This window comes from Eretmochelys imbricata, chromosome 20 (assembly GCF_965152235.1).
Source record: "Eretmochelys imbricata isolate rEreImb1 chromosome 20, rEreImb1.hap1, whole genome shotgun sequence".
NCBI classification, from domain to species: Eukaryota; Metazoa; Chordata; order Testudines; family Cheloniidae; genus Eretmochelys; species Eretmochelys imbricata.
In genome coordinates this window covers 895256-916038 of record NC_135591.1, presented here as the reverse complement: position 1 = coordinate 916038, position 20783 = coordinate 895256, and positions in this window count along the sequence as shown.

Genomic DNA, 20783 nt, shown 5'->3' with positions numbered 1-20783 from the left:
GCTGCTGAAAAGAGAGGAAAATTAATTATTTCTGCCTTAAGATTAGCTCTGGGAGACTAGAATAGCTCTGGCCCAATCAATAGCATCTTGCCAGTTGGACGGAGCCGTGCAGCCCTGCAGGGCGCTGTGGGGTGCGGTATAGATTTTCCATGGCACTGGGAAAGGGAGGCTGCTGTGGCCCTATGGGGAAGTGCGTGAGTCAGAGGAGGTTGTCTCACCTATATTTGTGTGGTGTAAGGTCTGGAGTTTGGAGTCAGAACAGAGGCTTTGCTGGTGCTGCACTGTATGTTCTCATGGACGCCCACAGCAAAGGAAGGGGAAGGCAGCTGGTGCTACTACTGGCAAACGTTACCTTTTCCCGATACAGAAATCTCAGCATTCATGCGTGCAGTTTGCAGCACAAGCTGCAGTGAGCCCCAGTCATGGTCTGTTTTGGAGGAATACCGCCTATTCCACTAGAAAAGGGGGGTATTTATTGTCTTACATCAGTGTTAGGGTGCAGTATAAAACCCTAGGGTAAGTGGACTATAGTAGTACCTAGAATCCTTGATCGGGTTTGCCCCATAATGCGGGGAGCTGCACAAATGTGTGGTAAATGACAGTCCCTGCTCCAAAGAACATACCGTCTAAAAGGACGATTTTACATTTACCGGTGGGGGCACCGGGCTGGCAGCTGGAACTCCTGGGTCCCGTTCCTGCCTCTGCTGCTCATGGATAGTAACAATTATATTGATGCAACGCAGAGCTCCAAGCTTAGCAGAACGCAAGCCGAGAATGAAGTGCCGCCGTTTTGAAATCGAGCCCGTTCTAGTGCTGAAGTGAAGGCAGAAGCTGTAAACAGCATATGGGTGGGTGTGGGGTGAGAGAGGAAAGCTCAAAGGGTCTTGTAGAGACCGTTCTATGCTCTAAGATACCCCATAGCAAGGAAGAGCGTTAAGTGTTGGGAAGCTCAAGGAGTCATGATTCTTCATGCTCTGTGAGACTTGTGGTCAGATATTCTAAAGAGCTTGGTTTCCAAGTACACAGCGCTACCAAGTTGATTTCATCGCAAGTCTTGCAATATTTAATGGCTTTGCTTAAAGCCCCAACTGTTGAAATCAGGAGATTGCATTAGAATCTCAATTTTCATTTTTAACAAAAGTTTCTAGCTCTTGTAGTTGCAGAGAAAAGCTTGAAAATGAGAAAGAAAAGCTTGAAAATGAGAAACAAATACATCCTAAAGGCACAGAAACCTGAAAGCGTCTCAGAAGAACCACTGATTTAAAAAAAAAAAATCTCATTTGGGATCTGACCAATGATTTTTTGAACACTTGACAGCACCAAATACCCAGTGTTCATAAATGACATTGCAACACTTTGGGCCAGATTTTCGCAAAAGCTCAGCCCCCCAATGCACAGAGCTCTCATGAAAAATCTGGCCACTTCTTTTGATGCCTAATGAGGAGCAATGGGAGTGCTGAATACATCTGGAAAATTATGTGCCTCAGTTTCCCCAGTCTGTAAAATGGGAGTGGAAAAACAGCTTGGAGATCCTCAAACAGTAACTGGTGTGTAAATTCAAAAGGAGATGATTCTAGTGAATGGCATGGAAAAGCCGTTTGCGAATGGAGTGCTGCGGGGGATCCCGGCTTTTCAGGCAGCCAGGGTGGCCTGCAGAAAAGAAAAATAGTCAGAAGGCTGGTGGGGAACCAAGGGATCTTGGAGAGGCCCAACACCTCCCAGAGGGAACTCATTACACTCTGCAAGGCTGCTGATGGGAGAGGCCGTAGGTGACACTACCGGGGCCTGAACCGCTGAGGTGACAAGTGCCCTCAACATCCCCTGGGGTTGGAAGGAGTCCTGGTCTCTAGCACCTGGCAGGATCTAGGCCCCAAGCCAGCCATATGTCCCAGCATTTCTCAGTGTGCGGCACGCCCCCCTGGGGTGGGCACAAAGGATTCACTGGGGGACATGGAGGATCCATGAGCTGAGGTGAGTTAACATTTACCGGCGTGTCGGGGGGGATTGTTTTCATTTTCCTGAAGGGGGGGCTCAGTTTTCAAACACTCAGGAGACGCTGCTCTGACCCACCTGGGCAGACCGAGCTCTGGGGTTGTACGGTGCCGAGCAGTGGGGCCCCAGTCAGAGGTTGGGTCCTTGGTCCATGGCGCTACCGCACGATGAGTAAAACACAATTTCTCTAGCTAGAATACTTGTCTGGCCCCCATCATCACGGTACCTGAGTGCCTCACAGTCCTTAATGTGCTTCTCTTCACAACCCCCCTGTGGCCCAGGGCCAGGCTGTTATCCCCCTGGCACATGTGGGGCACAGAGACTAAGCAACTTGCCCAGGGTCACATGGGAAGTCAGCAGCAGAGCAAAGAATTGAATTTGAAATTATCAGAAACATTTTCAGTGACACAGACTCCTTCATCCCCCTCTCTCTGATCTAACCCTTGTGCAGCACCATTGCCTGTTGCATCCATGGCCATAATATATCCGGGCATTACTGTGTGATATCTAAGGGACTTACGCCAGGGATGTATTTATCCATGTAGACTTGGAGCTTGTTTAGGCTAGGGAAATTAGCACCAGTCTAATTAACGTGACTGCATTAGTGCAAGTGGCTCCATCTTGTGCCAGTGTCGTGCATTGCTTACCTTAGGAGTCAGATAGCAGGGGGTGTGACAGAAACGTATCGAATGCTAACTGGGCTGGAGCTTCTGTTCTCCCTGTCCTGTAATACAAGCTGAAGGAGACACTCCATGAAATTTAAAAGGTGAAGAAATTCAGAATGGATTAAATCCAGTATGTTTTCACACTTGGAATTACACTGTGGAACTCACTGCTGCAGGAGGTCACTGGGGACCAGAACGTAACAAGATTCCAAGATGGACTGGACATTAATATGGCTATTGAGGGAAATCCAGAGTTACCATAATTAATAACAACCCATTTTGCAGAAGGGATATTGACTCTCCTGCTTCAGGGCTTAAACCAATGTCTCCTGATTAGGGAGCAGAATGAGCCCTAATGTAGGGGGCAGAATATCCCACATTTGCCTCCTGCCCAGTTCTTACACCTTCCTCTGAAGCCTCTGGTGCTGCCCACTGTGGGAGACAGGATACGGGACTAGATGGACCTGGGGTTTGATCCCGTCTGGCAGGTCCCATGTTTCTGTTTGCACTGGCTATAGCTGCCCTGGTTTAAAAGAGCCCGAGTGTTGAAAGGGACTCAGCGTGTTCATGCTTTGGAGCAGGGGCACTGTCCCTTCATTGCGTGTGTGTGCAGCAGCTCGCTCAACGGGGCTCTGAGTCCCAGACTCGAAACCTCTAGGAGCTACTGCAGTATTAATAGTGAATTCGGTTATGTATAAACCCTTGTCTTCTACCACCCACCCTCCCACCAGAATAAAAGATTTTGGCACAACACCGTGTGACAGGTGAAAGAGCTACTCGAGAAAAGCTTGCTCTCTTTTGACACAGGAAATCTGTGCGGGTTTCTAACAGGATCAATAATCCATCCTATAAGGCATGTGGCTTCATCGCTCTGTTTGCCGCCCCCCTACCCTCCATTCCGCACACCCCCTCCACACCCCCAAGCCTTGCCTATTCTTTCCCTGTATTAGCCTTTGGGCTTTGTTAGTTGCAGGTTGAGTGGTTCAAATGTGTTAATTCCCTCCCTTGGGGCTCTGTCCAGTGTTTGTAAATTCCCAGAGACGGGTTGTCATTGGCCCGCACAGCACAATGAATACGCAGAGGGGGCTGCTGCGCCGGGTCCTGCGATCCAAGCGGCTGCTTGTTAATTCGTTAGAATAACAGGGCTGCAAACAGCTCCCTCCCCCTCAGCCCCGAAAACTTTGTAGGACTGATGGGGACTTTCCTCTCACATCCTCCAGAGTGAATTCTCCACCTACTGACTGTACCTTTACATGGTGCATGTTGCCTTTTGAATATCCCACACGCTTTGCTGGGCACCAGTCCCTGAGCTTTTAGTGGCAGGAGGAATCGTGGGCAGCTCATCGAGTGATACGGTTGTCGTCTGGGTCTCGAGAATATCTCTTGACCTGGCAGATTCCAAGGTTGCGGGGGGGCTTGGTTGTTGTTTAATAGGGTAAACCCAGCCCAGAGCGGTGAATGGATTCTCTGAGCCAACAGAGGCCCTGTCTGCATTAAGGAAATTCGCGTGGGCAGAGCCCCACTGCTATGCCTACCACGTTGCAAAGCTGTACGGTGGCCGTGCTGCATAGGTGCATAGCTGGGCAGCTTCCCCCTCCCCGTCACATACCAAACTGAGCTGCGTCAGTGTGAGGAGACCCTTTGTGCTTGTCTGTCTGCATTTGGGGGCGTCCCTGGTGTGATTCCAAGGCTGTCGTGACAACGGCACAAATTTCCTTAATGAGGGCAGTAGAGCTGGTCACAATTTTATGTTAAATGCTTTTGTCTGTGAAAATTGGCTTTGTTGTCCAAACAGAAATGTCTGTGGGAAATCTCCAATTTCAGTCAATGTTTAGGGGCGGTTAATAGAAAAACAGAAACCCTTGCGGTCCCTTCTAACCCTATGATTTCTATGAGCATTTTTTTAATGTTGTTGTATTTTTTTACTTTATTTGTTCAGGTTTTTGGCAACTGAAGGATTTTGGTTTTCCTCAGAAATTTTTTAGTTTTTTGACAAAAGCCTGAAAATATTTGTCATTTTTTTTCATAGGACCAAAAACGTCTCCTGTCCAGCTCTAGGATGAAGTGCCAGATCCCAGTCAGAGTCACAAGGGGTAAATCCAGAAGTGGTTGCGTTAAAAGCCAATTGACTTACTCTAGATTTACACCTATGTACCTGAGATCAGAACCAGTCCCAAAGCCCCAGTCAGTCTCCTGCTAGGATGCCCTGGGCCCTTGTTTAACCTCTTCATTTCTTTTTTGGGGCAATCCTGCCATCTTTACTCAGGCAAAATTTTCGTTGTCATTGTTGAGGGTTCCAGCTGCACGGCTTTATTGACAGACAGAGGATTTAAAGTGGCACCTTCAGTTCGTTTAAAATGTTCCAAGGGGATTTTTACTTTATTTTAAAACCAAAAGGTGCAGTGTGACCTTGCTTAGCTGAGCGTCAGTTGTCCCTGAGCTCTCGGTTACCTGAAACAATGGCCTCTGAGCTGTCTCAGTTGCAATGAAAACTACCTTGATTAGCTGAGCATATTCAGTCCCCTGCTCAGTGTGTTTTCAGTTAATCAGACTTGCACTGATTTAGGACCCATAACAAGAGATTCAAGGGGACTTGGTCACCATTCTGTTATCCCCTGGCCACGTTACAAACCCAGCTCCATTAGATAGAGGAGAAGGGGTTTCAACCGTGTTCCAAACCTGAGCAAGTGCCTTCAGAAGGTGACAAGACCTGCCGGTGCCAGAGACTGGAACCTACACTACAAACTAGAACCATGTTGTACCTGGCTCAGGGGAGAACTGTGGTGCAGGCCCTGGACTCCATTGTTGTGGAGTAGATGGATGCTGAGGTTTAGGGAGGGTTGCCAACTTTCTCATGGCACAAAACTGAACACCCTAGCCCTGCCCCTTCCTGAGGCCCCGCCCTGGAGCTGGGGACGAGGCCTTTGGGGTGCAGGAGGGGGCTCCAGGTTGTGAGGGAGTCTCAGGGCTGGGGCAGGGGCTTGGAGTTGGGGCGCGGGCTTACCTGAGGCAGCTCCCAGTCAGCGGCGAAGGCGGGCTAAGGCAGGCTGCCTGCCTGTCCTGACACCGCGTTGCGCGCGCCCCAGAAGCAGCTGGCAGGTCCGATGCTATTAAGCGGGGTGGGGGGAGCAGGAGGCTCCGTGCGCTGCTCTCGCTCGCTGCAGGCACTGCCCCCCGCAGCTCCCATTGGCCGGTTTCCCAGTGCGGACCCGGTGCTCGGTGTGGGAGCAGTGCACAGAGCACCGTGACCCCTCTGCCTAGGAGCCGGACCTGCTGGCCGCTTCCGGGGCGCAGCGTGGTGCCCCAGGACAGGCAGGGACTAGTCTGACTTAGTGCCGCTGACCGGACCTTTAACAGCCCAGTCGGTGGTGCTGACCAGAGCCGCCAGGGTCGAAAACCGGACACCTGGTCACCCTAGGCTTAGGGCTTTCAAAGAGGTCTGGGGGAGTTTGGCACCCTGAATCCCGCTATCCCTGTTTTGTGTTTCTAGTTTTACCAATTCAGCTGAAGTTGTCAGGCGAAGGGAGAGACACTGCAGTGAGTAGAGTGAGCAGAAAGGTGTGTGTGCGGGGGGGTGTTCCACAATAGGAAATGTTTGTAAATGCAGAGAGGACTGGAGCAACGCTGCTGTTCTTGGGAGTTGGCATTTTTCTCATTCTTTAGCATTCACACGCACACGCTCTCTGTCTCTCCACACGGCACTAGACCCCACCCCCGCCTGTTCCAGAGCAGATTTCCCGCTGGTGTTATTTACAGCCCATGAAATCCAGGTCACTCCCCGCTCAGAAGCAACCAGCGTCCCACTCTGGGAATGCTCCACGGACTAGCAAGGGCCCTGCTGAACGACTGCAGCTCTCTGCCCTGCTAGGAGCTCCAGCGGTTATTTACCGTGCGGGAGTACGTAGGCACCATGTTTCCTCCTCTCCGGGCTCAGCGAGAGGGCCAGCGGGGGCTGCTCTGTACCAGAGGCCTGTGAGGGACAGGCTGGAGTTCTTGGTTCGAGCCCCCACCGCTCTTGTGCGGTGGAATGAAGCCAGCGCTGCAGGACTCTGCTGCTGCCACACAAACCACTTTCCCAGACACGCCCTCAGTGGTTCCTTGTAGTTTGAAACGGTTTAATTGGAGACCTGGAGGGTGGCGATGTGGGCCAGCCTGCTCCTGAATGGACTCGTCCCTGCCCGGGAGCCCAGCTTTGAGGGAGGCAGGCAGCCCTGGAACGCAGGTAAATGCCTCCCGCTGCACACTCCCCATGGGCCTAGCCATAGGGCGGGATTCTGCTTCCAGGTCCAGCCTCTCTGCCCTGCTCCGGCTGCAAGGGGAGAATTGCCCAGCGCAGGCCTGCTGTGTGTGACCCTGTGCTGCCCTCCCCCACAAACCCCTTGGCGGGGGGCATGACAGGGCACACAGGCCCCTCGCATGGTGCTACAGAGGCACTGGGCGACTCAGGGCTGCCACGGAGCCCTCCAGAGACTGCCACCAGTTAGAGCACCTCCAGCTGTAATTTAAACCCGGGGTCATTCCAATCCCTGGTGCATAATGGCGGCTTAAAGCCGCTTCCCCAGGACTGCTTCTTGAAGAGGGCCAGCATGGCATTGTAGCGTTTAGCACACTGGGCCCCTGGATTCTGCTCCCAGCCCTGCTACTGCCCCTGGCTGACCTCAGCCACTCACTGAGGCCTGCATTTGCAAAAGTATCTGCCAAGTTAGCTGGCCCAACTGGAGGTACCTGGGGCCGGTTTTAGCAGGGCTGAGCACCCACAGCTCCAACTGGCTTAGTTTGGAGTGTGGGGTGGACACCTGAAACAATTTAGAGGTCACTTCCAGAAATGTAGGCCTGAGCTGCTCTCTCTGCCTCCATTTCCCATCCGTCCAGTGGGGATAACCCTCACCTGCTTCAGTCTGTGCTTGTCCGGGCATCGTCAGGCTGCCCTGTGGAACTCAGCCTGTTCTGTAGGGCAGTACCGATTCTGTTCTATCCAGGTTCCCACGATAGTGGAATCTGTCTGCCTTCTGGCCATGCTCGAAGGGGTGTGACTAACGTCTGTCCTGTATGGGTCATTCTCTCTGCCCTCCACTCCCCCGTGGGAGGATTGGGTGGCCCAGTGTCTTGTTTTGGTGAGGTCTTGGCTCTGTGAGAGCCTAGAGGTGTCCTTCTGCTCATCTCCTTCAACTGATGCCTCAAAAGCACATGTCCAGGCAGAGTCGCACATGTCCAGTCTAATTCTGTGGAGGTGAGTGAGCTGATCTTTGAGGACTTTGCCAGGTGCTCAGAATCCACTGTGCTTTCGATCTCACGTAATGCGATAAGTGGCAACCTTGTTAGCACATGTCTGCGCACAGCGGATGGGTTTAGTTCTGTCCTGCTTCAGGCTGTCAGCATAGCAATAACCTCGGAATCTGTGGGTGTTCCTTGGTCTGTAGCTGGTAATATTTTAGCTTTTCAGTTAACAGCCTCTTTCATCCTGAATGCCCCCTACAAACTGCCATTAGAATAATGCAGTCTCACTGAAATGCATCCAGCCCCGGGGTGGAGGACAGCAATTCCTTGCCCCACAGCATGCTGGACAATAGTTTGCACTCCAGTTGCATGTCTTGCGAGAGACTCTCCAAGAGCTTTGCAGAGCTTAGCTGAGCCTCGCAACACCCTGTGAGGTAGGCGGTATTGTTAGTATCCTTCCTTTTCTTCAGATGAAGAGACTGAGACCCGTAAAGAAACTTGCCCAAGGTGGCGCACAAACTCAGTGGCAGAGCTTAGGAATGGAACCCAGGAGTCCTGACGCCTGGTGCTCTGGCTGCTAGATGCGCTCTCATTCTCCAGAACGGAGCGTGGGCAGGAAGAGAAAGCGTGGGCAAGAGCACTGAGGAGGGCATGGGAACTCCTTAACGTCCACCTGGAGCAGGCAGCCCCTTGGCTTTTAAGGTCTCACCTGGATGATTGACACACAAGATGGAAGGGCCAACCCAAAGCAAATGCGCCGCGGAAGTCCTGCTTTCAATTCCGTGTTGAGGTCTTACATAGTGCAGAGGCCTGGTGCACAGGTGTGAATTTCACCCACGATTCATTGCATGTCACCAGGCCTTTTCCTCCCTGGGCAGGGCGTGACCCCTGTGGTTTTGGACAGCCAAGGAGCATGTTGGGGCTAGAGGGGGATCTGTCCACTAAAGACCACACCCTTCCTTTTATTTAGTGATAACACTTTGATCATTTGTTTCCATAGCAAGCAGGGCACTGAGATGCCTTCAAGCCACCCCCATCTCCAGGCTTGAGAGTGACTGTGGCCATGTGCCCCCAGAACCCCAGTCTGCAGGCACAGATCTGCTCTCCCTTATTCGAGTCCTGGCTGCTGCACGTGGTTCCACTCACAAAGTACGAGGGGCAGTTCAGGAGGCTGCTTGGACCATTCTCAGCCGTCTCTGTTAATAACACGAGGAGGCGAAACCAAGAGAACCCGGCGCCTCATGAATACGGGGAAGAGGCAGGGGCTTTGTTTTCACCCACGCCTGCGAAAAACTCAGCACCTGTTTGTCAATCCAGCGCAGCGGGTAACTCACGAGGTGGCTGGAGGACAATGGGAGTGTTTCGCAGTGAAATGCAGAGGGAGTAGATTCCTCTCCTGCCCTCCCCCCAGCCTTCATAACTGTCCCCTTCATTCAGGCATCCCCGTAATGGAGGTTTTCCGCTGCTCCTGCCATCTGTGTTCCACATCGTAGCAGTGCTGGCTAAGGACACATGGGAGCGAAGGCTTCGCGGGAGCGTATTTCCCTCCGCTGAGCCGCTCGGCTGTCTCCAGTCCGAGTGCTGCCGAATTGAATTACCGGTTTAAATGACATAATTGACTCAAGGAAAGGCACAAGCTGACCCTGCAGAACACACATGGGGGGGATATATACAATCTGTCCTGAGCCAAGGGGTGACCTGGTGATGTTGTGGTGGGTAACTCGCGCTTGCATGTGGTGCTTTCCTCCAGAGAATCTGGAAGCATTTTACAAACATCCGTTATGCTTGTAAGGCAGGCCCCGGTGACGCTTTCCCCAGTGTGCTTAGCCATGGCCAGTCAGCAAGCCAGTAGCAGGGAGAGGCTTAGAACCCAGGAGGGCTGAAGGCCCCCCTGCTGTAACCACTAGACTCCACATCCATCCCAGCGCTGGCGATAGAACCCAGGAGTCCTGACCCCCAGCCCTCTTGCTGTAACCACTAGACTGCACTTCTCTCCCAGAGCTAGGACTAGAACTCAGGAGTCCTAACTCCCCGACCAAGTTAATTTTAGTTCAGTGCCTTTGAGAGGCTTGGATGAAAGGGCCATAGACATGCACATTTTTATTACCAAAAACATCTGATCAGTTGAGCTGTCAGTTGCAGTTACTGCAAGGGTGTGGAGTCTGAACTAGGCCATCTCGGCACAGAGGCTGTAGCAATTTAACCAAATCTGTTCCTAAACCGATTTAGTGAGATCAGGACAGAGTGTGTAGACAAGGCCGTGGGGACACACTGCAGCTATTTAGTTGTTCATGAGGTTTCTTGCCTTTTTAATTCCCAATGAATTTCCAAGGTGATATCCCCTATTCCTTTGGTCCCTAGTACTTGCAGGTGAAGATGTGTTCTCGTGCATCTGTCACTTCGTCAGGGTGCGCTTCTCTGGGTGTAGCGTGGTCTTGCGCCTGTTTTTGAAGGACTTGCTGGGCTTACATGGCTATGACATATGTCAGGAAGGGTTGGGGGTTTTTGGTGTGAGGATATTTTCCCCATGAAGGATCCATTCTGTGGTATCCTCCTGCCTGTGCCTGCTATAAAGTTTCTGCCTCTGGGATAAAATTAACTCCTGTCCAGAGGGCTCCAGCAGAGCTCTGGTTTGAGGAGTAAGCAGGACTCAAATGGTGCCTTGGCTGGAGGATGAGAGAGAAAATGACTTGCCCCAGGGCACGCAGCAAGTCTGTGGCAGAGCCAGAAATAGGATTTAGATGCCCTGATTCGCAGTCCGGCACTAGGTCATGCCAGTGCCTATGGATGACCTGATTCTGAGGGGTGCTGGATTCCCACCGTGCCCACTGATAACTCAAGATCGTACTGAGGAGTGGATCCCTTAGTCACAGTTGAGTGCTCAGCATCCCCCGGCTCCCTCGCTGTGTATGGAGCGTACAGGAAGACGTGGCTTGCAGTCTAAGCTGCATGGTTCGGAGAGACAGTGCAAACTGTCCAGTGACCACAAGTTGGAAGTCTCAGAGCAGAGCGATGGATGTGCCTTTGGAGGGCAGTTCTTCTGGTTTAACAATCGGCCCAAGAAGCCAGTGCCTCAGATAGCAGCTGCCTGTTTTGCAGACCCAGGAGATTTACGTAGTTCGGAGATGCAACCAGGCTGCTTATCCAAACGGCCAGCCCTCAACTGTCTGCAGTCTAGCGTCTAGGCCCCGTCAGGAAAAAGGGGTCAGGAAAAAGGCCCGGGGACAGATCCTTAGCTGGTGCAAATCTTCATTGTCATCAGCAGAGCTACCTCCATGTACGCCAGCCGGGAGCCTGGCCCCTGGAGATGTAGCTAGGCACTGGTGCCACTCTAACCCCATACAGCGCACGCCCAGGGGTGCTGCCCTCTGGTTCTGTGGACAGCTCGGTCGTTGTGCAGATTGTGTGCCAATTGGGTTCATCTGACCTGCTGACCTTTTTATGAGGCCACGTCTGTTTGGGGAAATTGTTTTGCTGATTAGAAATGGATTTTCCTCTCTCTAACTTAATCCTCTGAAATGGGGTGTTTGGGGTTAGACCTTGTGCATCTCGGGCATAATGTCAGATCCATGCCCTGGGGATCTCGTCTCGCTTCAGGGGCTGGAATGTCCATCAAGGGATACCGTCCTCAGGCGGATCCTGGCCCCATCAGAGTCCCTGGAACTGGGGTGGCCTCGCTGGGATCTGACAGCGAATAAAATACTGCGTCTCCTCCCGCCCCTTGCTCAGATTTCTGTGGTTGCCCCATCCTAGAGCCTCCTGCAGTGGAGTCCCCGTCCCATGTGCTGTGGAGTAACCCTGGTGGCACCAAGAGACGTGGGTGAATCAAGAGGAGTGTGAGTTACTGCCCGGTCCATGGGGGAGACTGCACCGGGATCTGCAGGCAGATTGCTCCCAAAGCAGAGCTGCCAGCCAGGAGCATAGTGCAAGACACATGTGGGTGGAGAAGGTGCCCTTGCCCTACTGGGAACAGGGCATGGACACACTTTGAGCTACTGGGCCAGCCTGGGAAACCTGCTCTGCATTCAGTAACCGTCTGTTAGGAGCCATTCCACCATCTTTCCAGCCACATCCCATCCTGGTGGGGCTGGGAGGGTGGCCAAGTGAGTGGCACAGATCTGGCAATGCCAGCTTAACACCGCTCCGGGTTTCCTCTGGTACTGAAAATCCCCAGCCGCTCCCTTCAGGCAGTTTGCCTGCTGCATGAGCAATGGGGCGGGCTGGGGACAGTGAGTCAAGCCCCCGGCATTGTCCTTCATGTGTGTCGCTCCTAGAGAATCTGGAACGCAGCTGCATCGGCTGAACCCGCGCCATGTGGCTCTGTGACGTTGCGTCGGCTGCCTCCTTGAGCCATGCCGTGCAGGTCTGGGTGCTGCTGAAGCAGAGTACTCGGGAAAAGCTCTGTGTAGACAAGGCCTCTAGGAACTGGTTTCCTGCTCCAGCCCTCCAGTCAAATCCTGCCCTTGGAGACGCATGTGTGCGCATGGCGGCCATTAGCTGATCTGGGGACTGCGCTATCCAGCAGCCGCGGTCTTAAAGCAGGCCAGCCGCAAGCATTCAGCATTAACAGCTACCAGGCATCTTCTCTTTCTGTCTCCCAGGGCAGGAGGCGCCGAAGCTGCCCCCGCTGCTTTCAAAATAGGGCGTCCATGGGACGTAAGCGCAGCCTGATCCTTGTCCTGGTCCATCTGCACAAGCGGGGTTTCGGCCCCAGTGGGGCATCATTCTTTCCTCAACATCCTAACACCCCTCTGTGCCCTCCACAGTCTGCCTGGTGTCTACATCCCACGTGCTTGCCCTGGCTGTAATGTGATCTGGGACAGCCTCGGTATCTGTGTGAACCTGCCGGGACCCGTTTCCATCTGAATTGGGCTGCTCTTCTTTGATATTTGTAACTTACAGGACTCTCCAAAGCCTGCTTGTAAATAACCGTGAGTGAAAACTTGATACCCAGAGCAGTGCATCTCCCAGACTTGATCTGCTGCTTTCCTGACGGGCACTTCCTCCCAACCCATCCATTTCAGCCTTTTTTATATTGCATCTTGTCAACTGAGCCACGCCAGCCCCACCCAGCTGGATTACCTGGGGTTTGAGGCTGAAAACTGCAGAGTTCACAAACTTCCTGCGGGAAAATAAAAAGGAATCAGAGCAACAGCCAAATAACAAACGGTCACATGCCTTGGGAGTGGGGCACGCTGTATGAGAGAAATCTGTAATTCACAATGAGACCTTGCACGTCTGAAATGTGTGCACTGACAAACAGGAGGAGGGCATTGTGACCCTCTTTAGTAACCTGGCCTGGTCAACTTTCCTCTTTCTAATAATATTTAAAAGAACCTTGCAACATCATGCTGAAAATTTGCCAGCCCAGACACAGTCTGCTTGCCTGGCCTCCAGCAGAATGCACACCAAGAAAGTCATTACATGCCTCAGGCAAGTGGAATTTTGCAAAGCTGCATTGCAGGGACACACTGGGTTAGACCCAATATTCAGAGTCTGCTTCTCCAGCATATTAGACCAGTTTTATGTTTCTGTAACAATGTTGACAAAGCAGTTATACCTGAGTAAAGGATTGGGGCCTTGTAATTTGGGGCCAGATCCTCAACTGGTGTAAATGGATGCAGTTTCATTCACACTAGCTGAGGACCTGGCCCTTTGTGTTTTCTGTATGGTTGGGATCCCAAACTGCAGCATTGGGCTTGTTTAGGAGAACCAGGAAACGACAAGTGACGGGGAACAGCGGAGCTGTTTTGAGTCTTGCTTATCCCAGTGTGACTCTGCTGATTTCAGTGGAGTTACTTCTGATTTACACCAGTATAAATGAGAGGCCAATAAATCCCAGTGGGTTTAATTTACCCTCTTTTGCACTGGTGTAAATCTGGAGTTGACTCCATTTCAGTTGGTGGAATTGCACTGATTTTATACGAACACAGTATTGTACATTAACTTATCAGTCTCCTCTCGTCCAGTGAAATGTTGCGAAGTGAGCAAGTGGCACAATGGTGCAAGCGTTCGCGGCATTCCTTTCAAGTGCACGTGACCGGAGACTGCAGATTTACTTCTCACTGCTCCGAGGGACTCATCTGTCCTGAGCTCGTGTGTCAGGCTCCCAGTGAAGCTGCGCCTGCGTCCGATGGAACTGTTTGGGCTAAAGCTCGTGTGAGTTCCGCTCCAGTCTGAGGTACAAACAAAGGAAAATAAGTGATTTGTGACACCTCTGCACTGCTAACCCCCAAGCATCTAAAAATTACGAGGCAGGCTCCAAAAATCATTTTGCAAACCAATAATAATGTTGAGGTGGTTTTTATTTGCATCCTGGTTGTTGAAGCACAAGGGTTTGTGACCTTAAGCCTTGCCCCACCACTAGGATGGCTAGAAAGTTTCTTCTTAAAATTTTAAAGAAAAGCTGGAGTTCTCACAATCACTTGAGTCCAGAAGGTGGAGCTTTAAGAAATATGCCAAACATCACAAGAGCTGGTGACACTGACACCTGATTTCCCACATTTTTAATTCACTTCTGGGGGGATTTTTTCCCACCTCGCAGTCCAGTTTAAAATTCTGGAGCTTGGAGCAACATTCCTAAAATTCATTATTTATTATTTCGTTATTGCTTTATTAACAATCTCTGTGTTTAATCACCAATAGCTTCTAGTCCTGTGGATGTCCCAGATGAGGCCCCATCCCCGGTTCTGCATGATCTCTCGCTCTCTCCGAGTTACATTTAGCTCAGATTATCTGGTCTCAGCCTGACAGATGGGTGCGGCTCAGCTGCCGATAGTCCGAATGGATACATATTAATTTTTCATTTGCCGGACGGATACTGAAACGGCACAGATGGGAAATGGCCTATTGGTCAGTCTCCATTTTGTAGTGATGTCCAGCTGCTCTGCACTTGATATATGAGTGGGCAGAGTGGACATTACAGAGCCCTCAGCTCACTGAGAGAGCCCTGTTCTGGGCAGTGGCGGCTCCTTGGGGGTGATTGGAGTTAGCCTAAATCCTTTTAACATATGTACGTTGACCCCGCTTTGATTGGAAAACCATCCTTTCCTTTTGTCAACATCACTTAGGAGGGGGTGGAAAATGCAGGAGACAAAGGAAAGCAGCTCCCTGATGGATTTGGTGAACAGGCCAAATTTGTACCTCGATATCCAGCATTGTAAACCTTGGATTTCATTTCATAGCAACAGACCAGATTGCAAAAAATCAGCTCCCATGACTTGGATTTGTTATTGTTTGGTTTTGTGGTTTAACATCTAACCTCTCCAGTTCTTTCGCTAGTGTTGTCAGGTACAACTTACAGCCGTATATAAAAATAAAACACAGTACTCTGCTCTGTTCACCCCCAATACTTCAGCATCCGTTTTGGAGCCAGATGCTCCATTGGTATAAATCAGAGAAGCTGCCATGACTTCAGTGGAGTTATGCTGATTTACACCATCGGAGGTGCTGACACCATGTCTGCAGAATACTGAGGAGTGTGTGTGTTTTAAATAACAGGTTTATCTTTATTTTCCTTTATCTTCTGGGTGATTGTGGAGGAGACTGTGTGCTGTAGTGCTGGTGAAGAGGAAAAGCTGAGTGCAGAGATGAAACTTTGAAGATACAGCTCCATGTTGTAGGGGAGGTAGAAGAAGGCGGTGGTGCAGTTTTCATACTTGCAGTTATGGATAAGCGGCCATTAAACACGGGACTTTATTTTTTCAAACAAACCTGAAGACTGTTAGGGCATTAGGATGAAAACACATGGCTTTTGCACATCCCAGCCACCCGTTGGCTTGAGGAAATGCTTATAGGTGCTGGAGAAATATTGATGGAAAACATTTCCTTTTAATAGACTCTGGGACAGACTGAAAGCTTTGCCCTTCTGCAAAATTCTTTAAATAATTAAAAATTCTGCTCTCATTTGCCCAGGTGTATCTCTGGTGGGCTTAGTGCCAATAACTCCTGATTTACACCAGTATGAGTGAGGACAGAATCAGGCCCAGGGTGTGAGTGAGTTTTTTTGCAGTGGTGCTGGAAATGTATCCATTTTTAAAACCGTTGCTAAGGTTTAATGATGCTAGCTGGGTGACCTTGGGTGAGTCACTTCCCCAGCTCTGGAATGGGTTTGTAATACCAACCTGCCCCAGAGGGGTGTTGTGATGGTTAGTGCATCCGTGTGTGTAAAGTGCTTTTAGACCTCAGTCGCCACAGAGAGCAGAGCGCTAGGGCATTGTGTCAGGTCACGGGGCAGAGGCTCTGTGGTAGCTGAGCCCTGCTTACCGCTGGAGAGTTACCCTGATGCAGCTGCTACAAGACTTGGCAATGTAGCTAAACCAGTGCAAACACCTAGTGTGGACACGCTGTACGGGTGTAAAATGGGGCTTATGTTGGTATGTCATCACAACAAGCTGCACTGATAGGACCGCGATAGAACTTACTAAGGGCTTGTTTACCTGGCACGTTACTGCATGACAAGATGGTGCATTGTAGATTCACACCCTGACTTACTGCACAGTAACGGGCCATGTAGACAAGCTCTTAGGGTTTGTACGAGCCTAACTGTGTAGACGCATTTACATCCATGTGAATTTCTTTCACGTAGGTGGGGCCAAATTCATCACGTTTTGTGGGCGCTTTGCTAGGCAGCTGGTCACGGATCTCAGATACCATGGTGATGAGAGAACCTGTAACAGATCAGTGTTTAATGTGCATGTGCCCAGTACAGGGAAAGCCAGAGAACCAGGGTTTGTTACCACTGTAAAGAAATGCTGCTCGTTGATTTTGCTCCATTTGCTTTTGGGGAGCAGGAAGAAACTAAAGGCTTATGGAACTTGCAGCACAAATCTTGCTCTTCCACCAGCACATCTCAGGATGGGCATGGCCTGTTCCCAGCTCTGGATGGTCCGGCACTAGCAGAGAAATTAAATCATCTGGTGCCCTGTTCATTTTCTGGGCACTGTTTGGGTCTAACATTTACATGTTAACTGCCCCAAACTCCAGCTGGACTCTTCCTGTTTCCTGTATGGTCCTAGCGGTTCTGTAATCCTGTAAACATGCCCTTTGCCACCCCAGATTACACCAGTGGGTCAGGGAGTCTGGCATCTTGCCTCGCCGCAGGATGTGACCTGGGAAAGAGAGAATCTCTGCCCTGCCCCTTTGTAATGCCATAAACCAACTGATGCCGTGAAGCGGGAGCTCTGCTTGCCCTAATTGATAGTGATTAGTTTCATGAACCCTTTTTTTTTTTTTAACCCTCCATCTGGGGAAGCTGGTTATTTCTCCTGCTGCCTGATTTGCAGGGCTGTACGCTGTGTTAGGGCCTGGAGTTTGCCAGGGTGTTGTGTTCCAGCAGAGGAGCGGGATGTTTTTCCTCCCCAGAAACGCTAGAGGGAGCAGTGGGAAGGCTTTCCGGGAGCTGGACTGGTTTTGCAAAGAGGTGAGGGGTGGTCACTAAAGGAAGATCATCAGAGGTGCACGCACACCAGTCCCCTTTTGTATCTCATTCCTAGGTGATCTTTAAAGGAACTCATGTGCCCCGCCACCCCCACCCTGTTTAGCCAAATGCAGACTGGATTCAGATCCTGTCACGCTGCAGATTCTCAGCTCGAGGGGGATTGCTGTTCTATTTCCCCCCATCTCTGCCTTCGGAGTCTGCACTGAACTAGTCCCTCACCATGCTGCTAAGGGCTGCTGGGTAGCTGCAGGCTGAGGATGTGGTCGCTCCTGGCCATTGAAGATCCCATGGCACCGTTTCTTAGTCAGGGCAGGGCGTTAGCCCTAGTGGCCGCGCTGATTTCATCCTGTTTCTTCAGAGGGGGCTGCCTTTCAGTGGTGGGCAAAGTGGTCCTTCCATAGCCCTCCCATGGGGCGGTTGCGAGGTTTCATTCACTGTTTGCAAAGCCCTTCTGAGACCCGCATAGGCCACATTTTATTACTAGTGTTGTTTTGTGTGCGGGCTGCTCTGTCTCCCCCGCCCTGTGGAATATAATCCCTGGTGCCTCTACTGTTGGGTAATCAGCGTTGCTTGCTTTCCATTTCCCCCCTTCATCTTCCCTGGGGTTTGCTCCCCTCCCTTCCCCCTCCCCCTCCAATGTCACTTGTTCATTTTCATTAGAAACGCGGCGCTCCCAGGTTTCAGCTCAAGGGAACTGTGCCTTCTCTCGGGCTGGAGCTGGCAGCGTTGTGCCGATCCGGTCACTGGACGTCGCATTGCTCTTCGCGGCATGAGAGGTTGTGTGCTGCAAAGCATCAATAGGGCCTGATCTTTAGTCAGTGTGATTAATGTCCATGGAGCCCCACCAGTTTACCCCAGATGAGGATCTGGGCCCCCGTGGGTGTGGGTCCAGTGTGTGCGTTCACGTTCTGTGCAGTGTACTGGTGTGGAGAGCGTGTATTGTATGTGTGCACAAATATTCATGTTGTGTGTGCGTGTAAAAACCCAGGCTGGGGATACAGGCTGTTTGTTAGCTCGTCTGAGGTGTTTGCAGTACATGTGCCTGCATTGTGTGCCTTCCACCATGGCCGGTTGTCGCTTGGGCTGGACAGAGTGAGTAAAGCCTCGTGGCTGTTTGTGAAATAACTCGCCCAGGATTTTCCCGTTTGGACACAGAGGGCTGGTGGATCAGGGCAGCAGCCCGAGCTGAGCAGTAAAAGGGGTGTTGGGGGGACAGAGCGCTCCCCACCTCAAACACTGAACAGTTGGACACTCTGCTGTGCACCCTAGTTGTATGCAGTTAAAAAGCCCCCTAACAAAAGCCCCGTTCAGCGTTGCTGCTGAATAGATTAACAAGATTTCCATAATTAGTGCACCCGGGAACAATAGGATTCTCCTTTGCCCAGCCCCCCCTCCCTCCTTTTGTCTTGTGCTTTAGATAATGGAGAAGCGGGGAGGGTGGGAAACTGACATGCCATTTGGTCACTGGACAGTCATTTTCTCACACTGCCGAAGGGGACCATTGAAACATCTGTCCTGCTCTGAAAGCTTATTCACGTTACATTTCAAACCCATGACAACTTCTGTGCCTGCCAGCCCCGTCCCCCCACTCCCTCCCTCCCTCTCTTTTCTTATTTTTAAGGGCATGTGTTTTGGTTTTAGCTTTTGCTTTGGCCCTTTTCCCAAATGCCTTTCGAACCCCACATTTACACAGATCGTATGGATTCATTTTTCCCTTTGTGTGTGTGTTTTTTTTAAATTATGTTTTGTGTTACTCTTCACACCGATACTCCGTATAAATACAGGTTTCAGAGTAACAGCCGTGTTAGTCTGTATTCGCAAAAAGAAAAGGAGTACTTGTGGCACCTTAGAGACTAACCAATTTATTTGAGCATGAGCTTTACACTTCATGATGACAATAATTCTGGCACCAGCCAAATTCCAGAGCCTCTGAAGTTTGCCTGTAGAAACTTTGTTCTGCGTGTCTACAACACCTAGCACGAAGGAGTTCTGGTTCGTGCACTCGCACAGAGCAAGTAATTATAATAGAATCAGGCAGTCCTCTTTGCGTGTGCAAATATTGGGTGTGTGCAGTTGAAAAGATGCTCTGGGAAAATCAGATCCATTTTGCTACATGTGCTTGGAAAACCACCTCTGCAATAGATCCCGATCCTGCAGCCACCCTTTGTGTGAGGAATTCCTGGGAAATCAGTCAGTTCCAGGCATGGAGCAACTCTGGGGTCAGGCTCATAAAAAATATTTCTTTCTCTCTGCTTCTATAAAACCAACCCCTTTGACTCCCTGGACGTGCACGGATTGGCCAGTGTGGATGCTGCTGCAGGATTGGGACCTGGTTTGTTATTAACAGGCATAAGCCACATAAACACATACCCAGATTCTGCCCACGCACTTCTGACCTCTTAGTTAGACCTACAGTTACTGGCTGAGAGGCACTGTTCACCATTCCTGACCCTGGGTCTGTTCCTGAACAAGTCTCTGACAGGTTTTGATAACATTTGAAGAAATAAATGATAAATGGTGGGATGTGTCCATTTTTCAGGGCTGATGCGCCTGTGGGAGTGAATACCGTAGGGCTGGAGTCCACACATGCACACACATGTGTGCCCACACAAACACAAACAAACCTTCATCGAAACAACCACATGGGTTCACACCTTGAGCTATTTCTCTGTAAATCTGCATAGAGACATTCTTAATTTGTAATAAACTGTCCTGCTTCCCTTCAGCTTCTCCACATTTGCACTAAAATAACCAAAGGAGTAAATTAAAACCACTTTCTGTGTAGACCAGCTCCGAGGGGTTCGTGCCCAAAGGTCCCTGGAGGCGTTTACACCTTGCTCAGTGCTATCTAAATGAAATAGAATTAAGCATAAAGTCCTTGACACATGGCCCAGAATGTAGAGCCCTGAACCCAACTGTTAAAACTCAGACAGACTAAGCGAGACATTCTGATAATCCAACACAAACTGAAAAAGGAAATGAAGAAGCAAAATGATCCCTTCACTCTTATTCTAAGGGTATGTCTGCACTGCAAAAAAAAAAAAAAGAGTTGTGTTCTAAACTCCGGTTAGCTAATGCAGGTTAAATTAGCCGTGAATACACAGCAACTCATGTTAACAACTCGAATTAATCCCCCGGCTCCCCTCTAGGGGGCGCTAACCAAAGTTAAAAGCAGAGTTGCTGAATCTTCAATAAAAAGAACAGGAGGACTTGTGGCACCTTCGAGACTAACCAATTTATTTGAGCATGAGCTTTCGTGAGCTACAGCTCACTTCATCGGATGCATACTGTGGAAACTGCAGAAGACATTATATACACAGAGACCATGAAACAATGGGTGTTGCCATACACACTGTAACGAGAGTGATCAATTAAGGTGAGCAGGAGAAAAAAATCTTTTGGAGTGATAATCAGGATGGCCCATTTCCAACAGTGTCTTCAGTGCTATTTTGTCCCAAGTTAGCTCACCT